Here is a 21,101-nt window from a genome sequence, read left to right as displayed (position 1 = left end):
CATTAACGCGCGAGACAAGGGAAGACGCGATCCGAGCAACGAAACCGGACATAGTGGAACGTTACGATCGAGACAGTTTCGAACAGGCCGTTACGACCGACGAAGGTCATGCATTCAGGAGAGGTAGAAGAAAACGAACGCGAAACAGAACGATAAGCGTTACGATCGAGCAAGGTTATAACGTATATCCGATGGTTAAGATACCATACGATGCGAACGATCCATGGATAACGTGCGATATCAACGAAACAAACGCGACCCGCGAGAAAACTAAGCGAGCGATCATTAGACTAGATAAGTCATTGAAAAAATTAGAGAGCGCGAACCGAGAAAAAACGGCGAGCGAGAAACGAAAACGCGAGTGCGAAAAGCGAGCGCGAGCGAACGCTACCATAAGCGAAGACGTGATATCCCAGGCGATAGAATCGTGCCTACTACAGGCCAACGACCCTAACGCAACCGCTTGGTACCGGCTAACGAACGAGTGCGAGATAAAGGCAAGGCGACCCAGAGACGAGGACCGGATTCCCGTAAAAAGCCTCAGGAGCGCGAAGCTCGACTCCGATCGTTGCCAAGCCAGCGAAGAGCGCATCGAGAGCATAAATTCAGCGGAGACGACACTGCGATGAGAGGACTTGTACCCGAACAACCAACTGCAAGATCCTCTGTGCTGGGATATCTCACCTATCTCGACGAGCGAGAAAACCAAAAACCAAGAATACAGCGACGAAATCGAAGAGGAGATAGACGTACTTGACTCGAATGACGAAGCAAGTGCCAAAGCGACAACAGCGTCAGAGTTAAAAATCGAGTCGACGTCGAGTGACGAGGGGAAGCAGCGACCGAATAAGGAGGAACGAACGATCAACAAGATCCGAGACCGAAAGGCAAAAATTATCGAAAGACATACCGAACGAGCTTCGAGCACAAAAAACGGCGAGTACCACGAGACGGTAAAAAACTGCAGTTACCGCCCGAGCACGAAAAACGGTGCTCACCGCGAAAGAGATACCGACTGAGGCGACTGTGGCGCGTACATCCAACGCGACCGCAAAGCTTCGCCAGTCGACGACCAGACGACGAGCGAGGAGGACGTGCGCGAGCGAGCTAATGAAAACTTTCGCAGTCGAAAAGTTACGAAGCGCGACAAAATGAACCAGCGCGAATTTGAAAAGTTGTTAAAGGAGGAAGAGCGAACGCATCTGGAATTCCAGAAATACTTGCGTAATCGCATCAACGTGGCGCAGATCCAAAGTAGGATCGACACGATGAGGCATTTTATGGACTCTGATCTGATCACAGACCCAACGCCAGGTGAGGTGATAGAAAAGGCGAACAATGACAATCGCGAACGCTACAACAAAACCGTGGCGGAACACAACATGGAAACAGACAATGCGAATTTCAACGCAGGTGAGCTGATTGTGAAGAAGAAAACCGGCGAGGACCTAGCAAAATTCAAAATCACCGCACATACGATGCGACATCCCACCCTAGCGGAGGAAGATGTGGAATTTTACATCGTGTTGAAATACGCCAACCGGCGAATGACGCTAACGCAATTCCATCCGAAGCCCCAGCAAACGACGGAAACACAGGAAATACAGGAGATAACGGAGGTGAGTGCGCAACAGCCAACGCAGGCCGATCCTCGAGTACCGAGCGACAACCACGTGTCGGCATCACCCGAGCGTGAGTCAAGGAAGAAAAAACGGCTAGAAAACGGCTAGAAAAGCGCAGATCACAAGGAAAACGTGACAAAAGCAGTCACCAAAAGTGGAAAAGAGATACAACATCCGATAGCGACGACAGCGAACCACCAAAAAAGGCCGATAAAAACAAAAAGCCTTTGAGACGTAAGGACAGGAAGATTGACGGGCGATCCGTTAGAAAGCCCGAGTCTTATGCGCGCGGACAAGGAGGAAAGTTCGTAGCAAAACCCAAAATAAGGAACGTGCGAGTGCTAGTTCCGGCAATTCCAAAGAACTACATGGACAAGGACGACGCCAAGTCAAAGGCGAAGTCTGGCAATGGCAATGACGCGGAGAAGGACCAAGCGCACCTGACGCGAGAGGACGGAGGCGAATCTCAAAACCAGCCCCAGCCCACTACGTCAGCTGAGCCAAGACCATCAACGTCCAGAGATCCGGACAACTAGAAGCCAAAGCGACACATGAACCCAACTATAAATATGTACATACGCGAGACACTTTAGAATAAGCAAATAGAGTAAGAACTAGATATAAGCTAAATTTAAAACGCAAAAAGAAAAATAACAAAAAAAAATAATAATAACAAATACCTTATATACTCATATATCCATTTAAACATTGATCAATAAGATTTATATACTCAATACTAGTAAGATAAAAAGATACTAACACGTCGATAAAGTTAAGTTTAATACTAACCATTTTTCAAACGATATTACTAACCAAAGATAGCAAATAAGCTTTAGACATTAAGTTTACATTTACTTTACCGTAATAGTAATCATTTTTTAAGCCATATCATTAACCCAACGTAGCAAATAAGCCTTAGATAATAATTTTATATCAACACTACCGTAATTTTAAGCCAAATAATTTAAATACACACATATATATACCCGATGAAGTAAAATAAGAAACTATACTTACCTTAAATGAATCAACGAATCAGATTACCTGAAAAAGAACCAATTTTATTTGATTATTAATTTTTTATTTTTTTATTTTTATTTTTTTTAAGACATTATCATATCAAAACACGCATAATCGATTACAAAAAGATTCAAAATATTCACTTACCTATTAAGATTAATCGTAAAATACTTACTTACCTTATGAGATTAGCTAAAAAAGGCAACACCTGAAAGAAAAGGAAAATTACAAATTTAATTTACAATCAACAAAAAGAGGAAAGAAATTTTAGTTTGAGTTTACTAACCTAATAACCTAGAAGAGAAAAACACCTGAAAAAGAAAAGAAAAAACATTAAAAGTAAATACATTACATGAATTTAGAAAAACAAAATAAAAAATTATTATTACTTACATTTAACTAAATACTTACCAAAAGATTATCCATATAGATACACAGGGAAACCTGAAAATAAAAAAACACATTAATCACGCGAGAAAAAGCGAATAGTTCCTTCAGTTAGTTCAATAACGAACCAGCGTTTATTTTATCATTTATAGACACATCGTTATACTTACCCCATAGCGATTAAGACGGGTACATAGTTATAAGTTCGTTGTTTACACGTTAGTATAAGATAATTTTAAAGTACGAATGAGCGATAGCGACAAATCGATCTCGTTTTAGTTTTATTTTATTTTTGAATTAGCTCATTTTTTTGATATTACATATCATAAAAACTCGCTAAGGCGAAGAGATTGGAACCGACAGGAACGTCGTTCCAAGTACGAGACCGATTCGCCGTAATCGAGGTTTGAATGACGCGAGACGCGCAAACCGTATCCGCAAAAGTACCGTACTTACGTTACAACCATAGTTTTCGCGAGGGCGAAGAGTCCGAGCGCGGTAAACGGAAAAATACGGCTACCCCGTAATTACGGCGCCCCACCCCGACGCAGGAGGGCGTGGCGAGCATGCGCGCGTACAGCGAGCGGGGGAAAACCAGAGACCGAGGTGTAAGATCGTCCCGACGATAACCGACAGTCTCTCCCAGACAAACGAAGAAGTAAGTCGCAAACCACGGGAGGCTCCGCGAATATTATTCGTGCGATTATTAATTCAAGACAGCTAACGCAAGTCGTGGCGACGCGATTATCAATACGTCGTGCCCCGTCGACACGGATACGCATCGGCGATAGCGCGCCAACGACGAGACGCGACGCGAACGGCTGAGATTCGTAGAATTTTCCCGAACATCGGAAACGCGACGCGCGAAGCGCGGACGTGATCGATCGTACGACCGTGTGCGAGAGCGGCCGCAACGATCTGTAACGAATCGTAAAACGACGTGCAACCGTGAGCGAGTGTAACTCGACGAGCCCACGGAGGGCCAGGCGATCGTGTACACCCGATACGCCCGATAAAGATACACACGAAGAGCGAGAGGCGCGAACGACGAGCGAGTGTGCGAGAGAGGGAGTGCGTGCGTGAGCGAGAGGCGAGCGAGGGAGATAGCGCGAGTGTTGTGTACATAGTGAGAAAAGCGAAAATAAAGGTGTCGAAGAATTTCCGAGCCTACGCAGAGTTGTTCAGTTATTTCGAGCGCGACATACCCGCCCCTGCCACGCGAGACGCGTAGCGACCTGCACACGCGTCAGACGCAGCCGAGCGGCCCGGACGAGGCCAAGCGACCTTGACGGTTGGAGGTTAAACCGATCTGGCGACCGTGAGCAGCGCCGAACTTGAGAGGCGCGACTACGAGAGCAAAGAGAAGGAGAGGAAGGACGGACGAGGCGAGCCGGGGGGGGGGGGGCGTGTGAAGACACCAAACGGTAAGTCGTTGTTAATAACGGTGCGACGCGTCGGTCCCCGAGCTGACCCGCGAGTGACCGTAATTTCCCGGCATTTCGCGACCAGGCGAGAACCGTCCGGCTACAAAGGAAACCCCAGTCGGAGCGATCGCCACGGCCTCACGGAATAAGCCGGACGGGGCCTGATCAACCCCAAGCCGGCCCAGCAGTCGCCGATACGGCGAGGAAGGACATCGAGGCGTGCAATCCGCATTTTTCAAATGGCGCGGCGTCACGACCGGAGGCGCCCTCGGACGCTGAGATCCTGCAGGACTGGCGAAAGATCCCTCATCGACTAGCGATCGGTGTGCGCGAATCGAAGCGCGATCGATGCGCGGGCCATTGCCGGCGTCCGCGGCGCCCCCGACCGCTCACGGTTCGTCACTGTTCCGCGGTTCCACGGCCCTCGACGACGCCAACTCCTGTGTACCACTTCGACCACGCGGTAAGGGCGGAGACGGCCGGCCCGGCATTTCGTAAGACGTAATTACCCTACCGAGCGTTCGGTGGGCGAAATAATTGTATTCGAGATACCGAGATTCGAGTCACCGCGTAGCAGGGCCGTGTCGTTCTCCGCCTCGTATAGATTACTTATTGCGCCTATTGTCTCCTCCCTCGGGGAATATGTCGAGCCGACAGTCGATCTCTGTATCTGTGTAAGAATTAAAGTCTTGCGACGGGATAGTGCGTAAATTGATATCACCGGGATTCATCTGCCACATACCGAGAGTGCGAGCCAGGTGCTTCCGTAGATGAGAATATCTGCACGGAATGCGCACGTTACGTCGCAGCCTATCCCGTCCATCGTCTATTGTCAACGTCGCGTGTCGTATTGTTGAATGTAGAGTGTAGCCTATACAGTTTAATTTTCGAGCTATTGTAAATACCAAGTTAAGTACGGTACAGCCGTACCAGAGAGTCATGTCAAACGAGTAAATTGTATTCGATGACAACGTTGTTGCCATCCTAATTTCAATACACGCTTATTATATTTATTAATTCGATCTAGTTATTCACGCGAGACCTCTCCTCTCCTATTCCGCGTACCGAGAAAGAACCTCGCCCCTCTGCCACTTCGTGTAGAGGCGGGCTAGCCGGCATTTGGCCGTTGTGCGAAGTACCGGGAGTTTTGCAATTTTTGTGCGGCGCGGATTCCGCGCCTGGCGCCCAACTTATAGTAAAGGAAGTGACGAGCACGACGAAGTTGTAGACGCGAAAAAAAAGTAACGTCGCAATATATACACATAGGTTATTTTAAGGACAAAATCTTATATACTCAAAATAATATAAAAATACAAAAATACAAAATAATACAAATAATACAAAAATAAGAAATTAAGTTATACAGACTATCTATACATATTTTTTCTTTACTTTTTATTATAAATATTTTTTACCATATATATAAAACAAAATAAATAATACAAGTTCTATTAATATCGGCCAATGAAAGGTCTTTTGACGGTGTTTCAACGACGATTCTGCGGAGTTACGGAATTTGTGTATCAAATTAAATCTACATTAAACGTATCGTAGATTGTAAACCATAAGAAATTAACTAATTATGATTTAAATGAATAATTGATGTCAAAAAAAATAATCAAATATGATTAAATATAATATAAAATATAATAATTTCAATATTATATACATTATTATATTAACTATATTACCTATATTATTATATTATATGTATAAATTATATAATTTTGTTTACAATGTAAACATTTCATTTTAATTAATAAGGAAGCAGTTATTTTTAAATGTAAACAATAATCGTTTTTTTATAGCATTTTCAAAAAATCTGTATCTTCGAACGAATTAATTTTATAAAATTAATCGACGTTAATAAAATACGTAAAGTTCTGTATCGATACGGATAAAGTAAAAACTTGGGGAATGAACGTAACAAAAATCGAATTAATTATGAGCGTTCCGCCAATTTCGCAATATTCCGTTTACATTATTTTTTTTTAAATAAATAGATACATAATTATCTGATAGGTAAGTTATTCAAAAAGTCGGAACAATTCCTTAATCACGCGCCCGGTATCGCCGTTATAGCATGTTAGTAAATTTATTAGTAAGTTGTAACGGTGAATTTTTAATTGTAATGTGCTGCGGATAGCCACGGTTAATTCAGGGTTCGGGCGGCGGGCTGGTTGAATGAATGATGAAGGCAAGCGGTATACGTTTAACAATTAATATTTATTCTAAAATATCCTAGCTAATATATACAAAGTCCCTACTCTAACAACTTACGACTAAGATCTCGCTATGCGAGTCGCGGGCGATTGGTTCTGGCGACGTGTGTCGCGGAGCGCATGTGCGCGTTGGTTATTCGGTGCCGGATTGGCTGCGGCGGGCGTACGGCCCGTGTATCGGTCGGTGCGTCGATCGGCGTTAGCGGTCGGTCTTACGGATTACAATACTCGTGGCGGTGTAATGCGTGGCGGCGTTCGTGTCGGTCGCGGTGGTAGCCGGATTGGCTGCGGCGTTACGGTCGCGGCTGCGCGGTACGGTGCGGCGTTCGCATTCGCCGAGTCGGTCGGTGCGGCGTCACGATTGGCCGCGGCGGTGCGCGACTGCGCGGTACGGCGCGGAGCTCGGCTCGACAGCCACGGTGATCAGCTGTTCGACGATCAGCTGTTATTATCGTCGAGGATCATCCCGCGTGGATGATCCTCCGCGTCGGCGGTTTCCCCTCAATACGGGGTCCCCGTGTGCGGTCGGGATCGGTAGCTCAATACGCGTACCGGGATCCGGGTGACGAGCGGGGCGGTGTTCTGCCACTCACTGCGTGGCGCGAGGAAGCGCTCAATGCGCGCTAGTGCAGGAGGCCGGGTTTGCGGTTATGTTTGGCACTCAGTGCGTGCTCTGGATGCTCAGCTCAATTCGCTGAGTGGATCGGTCGGCTCAGTACGCTAGACCGGGGAGATCTGATTCCTTATCACCAGCGGAGGGCTTTTATAGCCCCCGTTTGGTGACAAGAGGAGCGGAGATGTGCGGGGAGACCGAGATAAGCGGAGGGGACTACACGAGGTAGGAGGGTAACGGCCTCGTATCTATATGCCTTAACGTGGCGGAGGAACGACTCGTTACAAAGTTAAGTATATGTTTTGCTCGTGCAGCTAATTTATTGAATAAATATTCACACATCCCCCTTCCCCCTCCACACACATTAAGATTTATTAAATATAAATATTATTTTTAGAAAAAGGAAAAAACTATTTTACTTCTTAATAAAGAGAAATTATAATTGTGTGAGCATAAAAAAAAAACAAGTAAGACCGATATTAGCTAAACGTGGTACTTTACTTTAAATGCAATAATTTTTATATAATTTTTATGTTTTTGTAAGTCAGAAAATACATATATTACCATATTTCCACTTTTTTAGAACACCGAATTATACTTTTGAAAATATTGCAAGAAACTTAAATATGAGAGTACTTTACGTAAATGTAAAAAGCTTAACAAGGAAACAGGTAAAAAAAAGAATGTATATATGTACATATATATATTCAAAATATGATTTAAAAAATAATAATTTGTTATAATAGATGCAGATTATTGTGTACAATTATGTACAATTAATTATATACACATATTTATCATTTATATTTATTTTCATGCATAAAAAAGGTCAATAACTTTAATACTGCGAATTAATGATTAATGTAGGAAACACACTTTTAAATAATTAATTAAATTGTTTTTGTTGAAACAAATAATTATTAAGAATATTTTTAGTTTTTTGAAAATTATGTCAAATGAATGTTATCAAATATTTTTAATTATTATGTAATTCTGATTGTTTAGATAAAATGCATTTTAAAAAGCGGCAGTGTTTAATGATAATAGAAGAAAAAGTATTAAGCAAAAATTTTAAGATAAAAAGTATTCTTTAAAATAATTTTAATGTAAAATTCTCACATTACGTGAAGTATCATACCTTATGTATAGTATCGTATTTTACGTAAGGTATCATTAAGTACCATATTTTCCGTTATATAAAAAATTACACAGAAATGAATAAGAAACAAAAGAACGTGTAAGAAAGAGTTAATAAAATATATTAGAAATATAATGATTATTTGATTTATCAAATGTAGCTTAAAGATCTTTTTTATGTTGATCCCTGTAATGAATTTGACACAAAAATCAATGACTAATGTTACAAATTACAGTTTAAAGTTTTTTGGAAGTTTCTAAGAATTATAAATTTTATACTTTTATTTTATTTCCAATATACACGTATATATATACAGGGTCATTCAGAATAACATTAGGTCCGTAAAATGACGTATTCCTGACGCAATTCTAAAACGATTTTTCCTTTACCAAAATTTTATTTGAAGCGTAGTTTTAGAGTTATAAGTCAAAATAGTTAACGAATTACACGTCGAGTACAGAAGGTAGGCAGGGGCGGCGCGTCACGAGCGTAACGCGGGCGCGGCTGACTATCCGCGGCAGCTGACGGGTGATTACCACCGCGTAAGTCGCTATTCTATCTTATAACATAAAATTATGCTTTAAATAAAATTTTGGTAAAGAAAAGATTGCCTCGGAATTATGTTAGGAATACGTGTTTCTTAAAATCATTGTAATAATTCAAAGTTGTTCCGGATCGCCGGCCGTTGAACGCTGCAACCAGCTGATTGCTACGCGATGTGTGTGTATGCCGTGTTTCTGTAAGAGAGAGCGTGAGAGAGTGAGAGAGAGAGAAAGAGAGAGAGAGAGAGAGAGAGAGAGAAAGAGGAGAGGGGGGAGAAAAGACGTTTATACACACGCTCGCACACACTTTCTCTCTCTCTCTCTTTCTCTCTTTTTTACACAAACACGGCATACATACACACATCGCGTGTAGCAATCAGCTGGTTGCAGCGTCTGACGCACAAACACTCATACACTCTCTCATTTAATTACTCACACACCTGTTCACTCACCTTGTAGCAGCGTAGCCAATCTTCATGCTTATAAACAATCATCAGAGATGATTGTTAAAGATGCGCGACACATCCAAACTTTCTCGCTTTTACTAATTACACTCAATTGATAATTACACAATAAAAATTACGAGTTTCCTGTTTATTCACTCACTACAATTTCCAAAAATTAATTTACTCACCGTTTTCAAAAATTACTTTAAAAGAAACGCGAATGCAAATAGCGCAGGACTCGACGCGAAGCGACGGACCGCAGAGACTGCACGACGACGACCACGAGGGTTAAGGCCATCACACAATGCCAGGCAACAGGCAATAGGAACAGGAAATAAGGAAAGAGAGAAAGAGAGAAGATGATCCTTTCTCTCTTTCAATATTTCTGTTCCTATTGCCTGTTGCCTGGCATTGTGTTTAGGCCCTTATGTTTACAACGTGCTGCGACTGGGACCAAGAATGCCGGCGCGGCGCCGTAAACAGAGGGAGCGAGCGCGTCATTGCGACGGCGTGGTAGGAGTCGCTGTCGCGACTGTTGCCGTCTGCGGCACCGCATCCTTGGCTGCGTGGCGCGTGATTGACGCGAGCGGCGAGATAAAACAAACGATCGGCTAAAACCTTTGCATTGCGAATGCGGTAGAAAACATGAAACGTACTTAAAAAAATTCATTATTTATTATAATTAATAATTTATATATTTCTAATTGTAATAAATAATTATTATTTTAAAAAGCATGTGTTATACGTTACTACGTTTTCAAAACTATTGCAGTTACGATACAAAAGTGTCAGTCATCGCAAGAATAATGTAATTAATAAATTACATTTGAGAAAATTTATTTTTATTCTGCTCGTGAGAGATGTTCCACTGTCGAAATGTATTGGTCGCTATGAAAAGAGCGGATTGTTAAAAAATTTTTTTAAAGTAAATGCTCGAAATGCCCGCCGTCCATCCTAACGCAAGCTCTCATGCGTTTTAATAAATTTCTTTCGACGTTCTCCATTACTTCTTCGTCGATATCCCAAACGGCAAATCGTAATCTTGTCTCTAGGTCTTCGATATCTTCGGGAAGCGTTTTATAAATTACTTCTTTACAATATCTCCATAAGAAGAAATCTAGAGGATTAAGATCCGGAGATCTTGCGGGCCAACGTATCGGGCCGTACCAGCCCATCCAGCGTCCGGGAAAATGTTCGTTTAAGTAATTTGTAACAATTCTGGCGTTGTGTGGCCCAGCACCGTCTTATTGAAAGATAATCTTGTTTCTTTCAAATAATGGTACATTTTCTAGGAAATCTAGTAAATTTTCTGTTAGAAAATCAACGTAGGTTCTTCCAGTTAAAATGTCTGGGAGAATAACTGGACCAAGTATCTCAGTGCCTCTTATTCCAGCCACACATTAAGTTTCCAACAAATTTCGGAGTCGCGTGACTCTGGGATTTTCTTCACTCCAAAAATGCATATTATGCACATTAAAAATTCCTTTTTGCGTGAATAGCGATTCATCGCTGAATATTACACGAGAGGAATATCGAGGATCTCGATCGATATTTCGCAGAAAATTTTCGCAAAATATTCGTCGTGCAGAATAATCTGCTGGTCATAAATGTTGCACGCGTGTATAATGAAACGCGTGCAACTTTTCTTCTTTTAATATCCTTTGTACGGTTGACCAAGATAAGTGTTGTTCTCGAGCAACTACCCGAATACTCGTTTTAGGATTATTCTCGAAAGCACGTAACACTTTCTCCGTGTTCCGTACATTTCGAACATTGCGATCTCTCCCAGCGTCATGTTTGTTCGGCAGGAGACTGCTAGTATCGTGAAGTCTTTGAGCTGCTGTATGTATGACTTGACCCGATAGATGTCTTCGGTGTGGAAACAATTCGGCGTATCTTCTTGCAGCAGGGTACGGCTGCTCGTGACACTCGCCAAGTGCCATCATTATGTCATACTCTTGACTTGTGTACGCTGCCATATCTTCTTCGCTCTTATTGATAATCGCAGGATTATTGATTGCGGCATCGATCGTGCGTCTAATTTATATGATCTTCGCGGGTGGTCGATGCCCCCCCCTCGCCCCCTCGTTGTTCGCGATTCGTCGTAGCGTGCGCGACGTTCGCGATTCGTATCGGGGGCGAAGAGGGGGCATCGTCGCACACTCTACAACGAATCGCGAACGTCGCGCACGCTACGACGAATCGCGAACAAATCGCGAACAAAGTAAACAACTCAGGTAAAAAAATTAAAGTTTTAAATTGTTACAAAATGAGTTTGCCAAACGCCCAGCGTTTACCAAAAAAAGGATTTTTTTAAGTATATTTTAAGAAAATTGTTAAGAAATTTACTTATAAAAATTTTGAAATAGTAATTATGTTATTTATGTATAATTTGTACATATGTATATATTGTCACGACTTTTCCTGACCGGGAAAGCCGCGAGCAAAAAGCAGCGAGACCGATAGGGTAACCGGTACCCCCGATGCCGTGTTTGTCGCGCTCGAATCTCGGCCACGCGTTATCACGAAAATTGTTGGGCGCCAGACGCGCTCGACGACGCGTCAACTCGCGAAACTCGTCACGCCAAGGTGTCCTCGATCCTCGCGCGACAATCTCGACCAGCTCTGCCTAACGGTAGAGGGGCGGGGTGAATCGTAAGGGAGCAGGCGAATGCGGTAACACAAAGCGGCGGACGACACACCAGAAAATTAGGCTCTGAATTTAACAGATAACGATCTTTATTAAAAATTAATAATCAGACGAAAACAATAATATCGCGGGACGCGGCATGCGGCGCTCCGACAAGGCGGCGCCCCGGCGCGAATCAAACCAAACAGAGACGCTAACGATACGCGGGAAGCTCCCGCGGTAGGCACGCGGCCGACAAGGACAGACGATGGAATCTTCCGCGCACATGAATTCCGGACGTTCGAACGTGCCGACACTCCCGGCAACTAGAGAACGCGACCACGTGTTTCGCGGGGGTCACACAATAATCGCCGGCCGCTACCGCACTACACACCGTCGCGAAACCGGAAGTCCCGTCCACCCGCTACTCGCGACGCGATACTCGCTCGCGCGAGGGCTTTGCGGCGCGCACGGTCGAGGGGAATCTCCGACGGAACCCACGCGTCCTCACGATCGTCCTCCCCGTGGCTCGGCGCTTCGGCGTCCCGCCCGCTTGCATCCGATATATCCCCAATTAATGACACGAACGTATGACCGCCCTGCGGTCCACGCGAGTCACGCACCAACACAAAAGCGGATGCAGAACGGGCCCGGGAACACCTCGCCGGCCGGCAACCGCTCACAGTAACTTATCTGGACAGGCCACCTCACCGATAATGTCCTGGCGACGTCCTCCCTCGTCTCCAGGCTCGTCCCTTTTCCCGGATTGAGGCCTCGCACCAACCACACCGATAATTTGGTTAAGGGACACGACACGCGACTTTACGGTAGGGCCGCTCGCACGCAAAAGCGGGGTGGATCGCGGTCGATCCCGGATCGACGCCGCGACCCCCCCCCCCAGTCATGCGCATTGTTTCCGCGCCGCGACCCAATTGCTGCAAGGCACGCAGTCCTGCGTACGCAGGGACGTGCGCGCCGTAATCCTTCCGGGGGCCTCGCAGGCCCCCGCGAAATTCTCTTTCTCCCGCTGGGCCATTTCCCGAGCCGGGGCAGCGCACGCGGGGACCTCCGTTCCTCGTGAGAGGGCTCGACGCCTTCCTCGATGCGTTTTATCCCATCCGGGCTCCTCCACAGCCCTTCGGGACGTTCCGTCGTGGTGCTGGCGGGCACCGCCGCTTTAGGCTCCGGCCGTGGCCCTCCCAGGGCCACGCCGAATCCCCGTGCGGGCCGCGTGCTCGTCTCTCCCGGGCACCGGTGGCGTCCTTCCTCCTTCCCCGCATCGTCGTTGCTCTCTCTCCTCCTCTCTCGCTCTCTCGCCGCATTCCATCGGAAGACGGCCGCCGCGCAAAAAAAAAATCAAAATTATAAGAAATTAATGCTACGCTCGCTAGGTCTGTCGCGGTTCCCCATGGAGATCCCCTCTCGCCTCTCGCCTATTTTCCCGTACGGCGCGAATTCGCAGCCTGTGACGGGGGAGGAACGCTGCTACTCGTGGCAGCTGAGCTACCACGTCACAATATATATATATATATATATATATATATATATATACATGTATATAAAATACATGCTATTTTAATATTATTTGTACTCATCTTACAACAATTATTACGAAACTTAAATTTTCTTATCTGAACATGTAAATTACTGTTAATGTTCAAATCTGCGCGCGATCCCTCATCTCGATACCCGAAACTACCACCGGGGCGCGGCGTTCAATGTCTAACTTCCGGTATCTTCTTCTCTTAGTCAGTCGTCGTCGTATACGCGCCGCGATACTTACTTCTAACCTCTTATGTAAAGTTCCGTATAATCGAATAAAGATACATAGATATTCCAATTCAACCTCGTCATTAGAACATTCCCGGCCTCATACTCTAACAGGTTATGGGCCCAGAGTCACGCGTATAGGTAAAACTGCATGACGAAATCGCATACGTGGTGAAGTGTCGCCGAAACGTGATCGAGTGCATCGTCGAGAGTACCCCGAAAGTGATCGAAACTACGAGAACAATGGCGTCGTCAAATGTGGTGAGAATCGAGCCATTGAGTAAAGATAATTTCGATACTTGGCGGATCCAAATGCAGGCCCTGCTGTTCAAAAACGATGGGTGGAAATACGCAAACGGCACAGCATTGAAACCAACGCTCATCGCGGGAAATGCGGAATCTATCGAGAAGGTACAAAGATGGGAAACAGAGGACGGCAAGGCGCGCGCCGATATCATATTAGCAATCAAACCGTCAGAATTACGCCAAGTCAAGGATTGCGGTACGGCTCATGAACTCTGGCAAAAGCTACATACGATATTCCAGTCATCGGGACCGGCGAGGAAGGCAACGCTGATAAAGCAGTTAACATATTACCATATGGATGAAGGCTCGGACGTTCGAGATCATCTATCGAAATTCTTTGAAACCGTCGATAAATTAGCCGAAATGGAGGTAAACATAAATCACGATTTACTGTCGGTAATGCTACTACACAGCCTTCCGCCATCTTTCGGAAATTTCCGATGCGCGATTGAATCGCGGGACACGCTACCCTCACCCGAAGCGTTGAGACTGAAAATAATCGAGGAAAGCGAATCTCGAAAGCATCAAAATCGAGACGGCACAGACAGCGCCATGCTCGTGAACAAGAGAAAGTTCGGAAAGGGAAGAAACGCTGCAAAAAGGACAAACAATGAAGAGAGGAAAAATCCAAAAGGCCCGTCGAAGGAAGAACCATTTAAGTACAAGTGCTTTAAGTGAAAGAAGGCAGGTCACAAAGCCGCCGACTGTCCGGATAACACGCGAGAAACGGACAAAGCCAGTGCTGCAGAAAATGTTATGCTGTGTGCAACAGTGATTTCGAGTTCGGTAAATGACAAACATAGTGCAGAAGCGCTTCGCGCCGGAAGCATAAAATCCAACGTATGGTGCGTCGATAGCGGCTGCACTGCTCACATGTGTGGGAATGAGGACAGCTTCGATGAATTAGCGGAGTCGACGGCGAAGAAAGTAAACCTCGCGAATGATGCTTCCGCGGACGTTGAAGGCGAAGGTTCGGTGACAATCTCGACGCGCATAAACAGTAAGAAGTTGAACGTAAAATTGAAAGACACGCTGCACATTCCAAAACTAAGAACGAACCTACTATCGGTCGGAAAAATTTGTGATCGCGGGTTTCGAGTAACTTTCGACAGCAAAAGCGCGACGATCGCGGACGCGGCGGGGAAGCCCATACTGAGAGCGGAAAGGAACCATGGTGGACTCTATCTTCTCAAAGCCTCGGAAGGAAACAGTGACGCTTGTGTAGCCAACGTTTCAGAAAAGACGCGGGAATCAACTCTGACAAAAATGTGGCATCGAAGGATGGGCCATTTGAATTTCCAAGACTTACGAAAGAGCATTCGAGACAAAGCCGTAACCGGAATAAATATTGAAGCGGGATCAGAGAAAATATTTTGTGAGGCCTGCGTTCAAGGAAAAATGGCGCGAACCCCTTTCCCCAAGAAATCCGAGCGAGTAACAGACGTGCTCGAAATTATCCACACAGACATCTGCGGACCGATGCGCACTGAGTCGCTTGGTAAATCAAGATACTTCATTACCTTCACGGATGACGCCTCTCGATGGTGTGAAGTAAAGTTCCTACGCGACAAGAGCGAGGCTCTGAGTGCATTTCAAGATTTTAAGGCATTCGTAGAAAATCACACTGGACGGCGTGTAAAATTCCTCCAATCAGACAATGGGAAGGAATATTGCAACGAAAGGTTCGACGAGTTCTTGCGAAAATGCGGCGTGGGTCGAAGACTCACAGTAACACATACGCCCGAACAAAATGGCGTCGCTGAGCGCAAGAATCGCACGCTGCTGGATGTGGCTCGCTGCCTGATGATTCAATCATCGTTACCACAATCACTTTGGGCCGAGGCAATCAACACGGCCAACTACATCAGAAATAGGTGCCCAACAAGCAGCTTGAATGGACGAACGCCATATGAAATGTGGAGAGGAGAGGTGCCCGATGTGACTCATATGCAGGAATTCGGACAGGAAGTTCTGACACTCAAACGAGAACCCGGACGGAACAAGCTTGAGACCAAATGCAGAAAAGGTCGATTCGTCGGATATTCAGATACGACAAAAGGATACAGGATATGGCTGCCGGAGGAAAGACGTGTGGAAGTGGCACGCGACGTAAAATTCTCAAATCCCGAGCTGACTCCAACCAAGACCAATGAATATGAAGATCTGATGAGAGATACGGATCTACAGACCGAGGATTTCGAAATACAAGCCAATATGGACAGCCCCACAGCCCCAATCGAGTATATCGAAGATTTATCATTGCTGCCGAACAAAGAGGACAGCTGCCCGAGGGACGAGCAGGCTGCTATTCCAGAAGCTGAGGATCTTGACGACGAATCGGGACCAGAGAATGTCGAGCGAGGAGTCGCTACACGAGGCCGAGGACGACCACGTCTTCTAAGGACCGCACAAAGGGGGAGACCCCGAAAAATTTATAATGTTTCAGGTCAGGCGCATAATTCAGTGGACATCGCGAGGCTCACCGAGATCCCAGTCATGGATGCAATTCAAGGTCATGAGGCGGATGAGTGGCATGAGGCAATAGCGAATGAGCTGGAATCCATCATCAAAAACGAGACTTGGACACTAATCGAGCGGCCAACCGAGGAATCTGTCATCGGGAGTCGTGTTGTCCTACGAAACAAGAGGCGTGAAGACGGGACTCTCGAGCGTAGGAAGGCTCGAATCGTAGCCAAGGGATTCTCACAGCGGCCAGGCATTGACTACGAGGATACCTTCGCTCCCGTCGCCCGTGTGGAATCGATAAGGACTCTGATGGCAATCGCAGCTGAGAAGGGCATGATCGTCGAGCAATTGGACGTCACCACCGCCTACCTAAATGGAAGATTGAATGAACGTATACTGATGGAAGTTCCAAAACATATTTACAAGGGCCTAGAGTTACTGAGTGCAGACAAATCTAGAGATCCAAGTATTCGTGAAAAGGCGAAGAAGATGTTGTGCGAGCTACAACGAGGAGACAAGGTTTGTCTATTAAAAGGAGCGTTGTACGGACTCAAACAAGCTGCCAGATGTTGGAACGACCGTCTTAATCTTCTCCTGAACAAGTTCGGAGCGAGAAAGTCAAGCTCCGACCCATGTGTATTCTTTAAGGGTCATGGAAAGAATATACTGATTATAGTCACGTATGTGGACGACATACTCATGATATCAGCAAGCGTCAATGAGATCATCGTTTTCAAGAAATTTCTATCAAACAAGTTCGAGGTTAAGGATCTTGGAAGAGTAAGTCTCTGCCTGGGAATAGAATTTCATCAAGAGGATAATTGCATTCGAATGTCACAGAAGCGCTACATTCGTGATATTCTTGAAAGATTCGGAATGCTGGAAGCAAATACCGTATCTACTCCATTGGACCCAAATCAAAAATTGAAGCCTTGCCCAGAAGACGAATGGGATCCGGACGCATTCCCATACAGGGAGCTAATAGGCTCGCTGATGTATGTTGCAACCTGCACTAGACCTGACATTTCTTTTGCGACCAGTTACTTGAGTCAATTTAATACTTGTTACGACTCATCTCATTGGACGGCTGCAAAAAGAGTTTTGCGTTATTTAAAAGGATCTTTGAACACTGGTCTAGTCTACCATAAAGCTGGCATCCCTCTGAAAGGATACGTGGATTCAGATTGGGCTAACTGCCCCATCGACCGAAAGTCTTATACCGGATTCATATTCATTCTGGCCAATAATCCTATATGCTGGGAGTCAAGAAAACAACAGACCGTGGCGCTATCGTCCACGGAGGCCGAATACATGGCCTTGACCGAAGCCGCCAAACAATCCATTTATTTGAAACGATTCCTCAGTGAGCTGGAGTTCTGTAAGGAGCAAGAAACTCACTGTGTCATATACTGTGACAACATTGGAGCAATGCGGATCGCAGAAAACCCTGTATTCCACAACCGAACGAAGCACATTGACGTGAGACACCACTTCGTTCGCGAAGCGTTAATTCAAGAGAAACTGAGGCTTGAGCATATTTCCACCAACGAGATGGCATCCGATCTTCTCACCAAGAGTCTTCCTGCACCGAAGATGAAGAATTGCTTAAAATTACTCGGGCTATCGATCGAATAGATGTTGAAATCGAGCTATCGGATCGAGGGGGGGTGTTAATGTTCAAATCTGCGCGCGATCCCTCATCTCGATACCCGAAACTACCACCGGGGCGCGGCGTTCAATGTCTAACTTCCGGTATCTTCTTCTCTTAGTCAGTCGTCGTCGTATACGCGCCGCGATACTTACTTCTAACCTCTTATGTAAAGTTCCGTATAATCGAATAAAGATACATAGATATTCCAATTCAACCTCGTCATTAGAACATTCCCGGCCTCATACTCTAACAATTACAATAAGTATTTATTTTACAAAATTATCAGTAAAACAAGAAAATATGGTATTGTATTGTATGGTATAATTAATAGTACACAAAGCAATTTTAATTTAAAAATAAATGTCTGATAAATCTGATTATTCGATCTTTGTTACATTCATTCCGTAAGTTTTTACTTTATCCGCATTGATTTATCCGCATCGATACAGAATTGACTTTACGTATTTTATTAACGTCGATTAATTTTATGAAATCAATTCTTTCAAAGACAGATTTTTTAAAAATATTATTATAAAAAAACGAATATTGTTTACATTTAAAAATAACTGCTTTCCCATTAATTAAAAAAGCTCATAGAAAAAATTAAATATAATGATAAATGCTTTAAGACATGGTGAGACAACAGATTCACACGATTTACTTTGTTCTAAATTATTTTTTTCTTTAACCCTCGCTTGACCGAGCTCTTTTTTGTGAAGCCGCGACCGAACCGGGCCTCAGAGGCCCCCTATACAAAAAAGTGAATTTTTATACAAAAATTGCAGTTCTTTTTATTTAAAACTTAATTATTTATTAGGAATATTTATTCCACAATAAAAATATATAAAAAATTATTGAGAATCAGACGAATTAGTGTTTCTGTGGCAAGCAACGCAGAGAAGAACGGTTACACCATGCTCGTTGCATACGCATGTTTTTATCGCATCTTTCACAACACTGCTTTACTTTACGATCAATCTTCGATGGACAAAGATAACAACGACGTCTGGCAGACTTTTTTCTTGGTTCATTTGACGGGCCAGCTTCATCAGATGCACTTGGACTAATCACTTGTTCGATTATTGATTGATCAAAACGCTTCAAGCCTATGTGGCTTCGTTTTCTAATATGGTTATACGTCAGCTCATCCGCCAAATCGTTCAAAAACTTCTTCCGAATGCTTTGCTTTCTTTTTTCTCGAACTTCAAACGATGTTTGATAGATGATGAAAGCAGCAATGGCACCAACATTTATCAAATTCATGAAGAAGGCATTAGGCCATCGATTGGTTCTTCTTTGTACTGTGTAGGCGTGACAAAGCTGATCTAATGTGTCAACGCCACCTTTTGTTTCATTATAAAATAAATTAATTGCTGCTTTACACAATCATGCCAGACGCGAAGATAGACAGTCGATTAGAATCGCATTATTCTAAACCAATTTTGTGAACCCGCCCCAAACTGAGGCTTCAATAAATCTCTTTTTTTTACTAAAAAGCTGTATTAATTATTGTGCCGCGTGGATACCCACAACATAGTCCGATTGTCGATAAAAAGACGTGTGAACGGATAGCGGTGAAGAGTTTATTTTTTTTACCGTGGTCAGCACAACATCCAACAATTCAAATCACTGAAAATTTGCAAAAAATCACTGAATTTATTTTAAAAATAGAGATATCACTATATATAATCACTATATATAATGTAAATATAATTTTCATACAATCGAAATGACGCCGCAATAAAAATAGTAATAGAAATATCAAAAAACGAACAAATGGGCCTCTGAGGCCCGGGTCAGTCAATTGTGTAAGGTAAACTTATACAAAGTCCTATAAGCGCAATTTATTGATGAAAATTCAAACTAAATATTCCATTCTATTAATTTTGTATTTGACTTCACTAATTCACTTTCCGTTTGTTGAAATTTAAGTAAAAAAAAAAAATATTTCAATAAAAACGAACAAAAGGGCCTCTGAGGCCCGGGTCGGTCAAGCGAAGGTTAATGACAACACAGGATTATGCAATTTATTTTTTTATTTACAAAATCCAGAAAAGGTCCTCTATATAGATTTCGAGGTGCTGAATTCGAATCTGTTGCTCGTTTTACTCCTACATGTCAGATTTATCGTAAATTTCGAAAATATGTAATTTATACATTAACCCATGGCTAGACCAACAGGAGGTTAAAAAGTAACTCTTGGAAGCTTTACTTTAGATCAAAACAACATTTTAGGCGTAAAAAAATTTTTTTACATTTGTTTGTAACAAAATTTGTTTAAACAAATTACGAAAATCGACTTTTCGAGAAAAACTAAACGCCATTCGATTGTACGGGAAAAATTACATAGAAATCATGTATTACATTGCCAAAAATGTTTTTTTATTTTGCTGTAGTAATGTTATAAATAATTTATCTTCGTCTGTATTTATTACTACCCATACGACCAGCGAGGGATCAAAAATGTAACTATTGGAAACTTCACTTTAGGTCAAAAGAACATTTTAGGCATAAAAAAATTTTTGGAATTTGTTTAAACATAACAATTTGTTTAAACAAATTACGAAAATCGACTTTTTCAGAGAAACGAATAGCGCCATTTAATTGTACGGGAAAAATTACATAGAAATCAATAGTTACTTTTCAAATTTCCTTCCCCGCTAGTCTAGCCATCGACAGTAACGGGTACAAAAAAATTGTTTATAATATTATTATAACAAAATAAAAACATTTTTGGCAATATAATACATGTAATTTTTCCCATACAATCAAGTAGTGCTATTAGTTTTTTTTTTCAAAAAGTCGATTTTCGTAATTTGTTTAAACAAATTTTGTTATAAACAAATTCCCAAAAATTTTTTCACG

The sequence above is a fragment of the Monomorium pharaonis genome, chromosome 1, assembly GCF_013373865.1.
Source record: "Monomorium pharaonis isolate MP-MQ-018 chromosome 1, ASM1337386v2, whole genome shotgun sequence".
NCBI classification, from domain to species: domain Eukaryota; kingdom Metazoa; phylum Arthropoda; class Insecta; order Hymenoptera; family Formicidae; genus Monomorium; species Monomorium pharaonis.
This window is presented reverse-complemented; position numbering follows the sequence as displayed.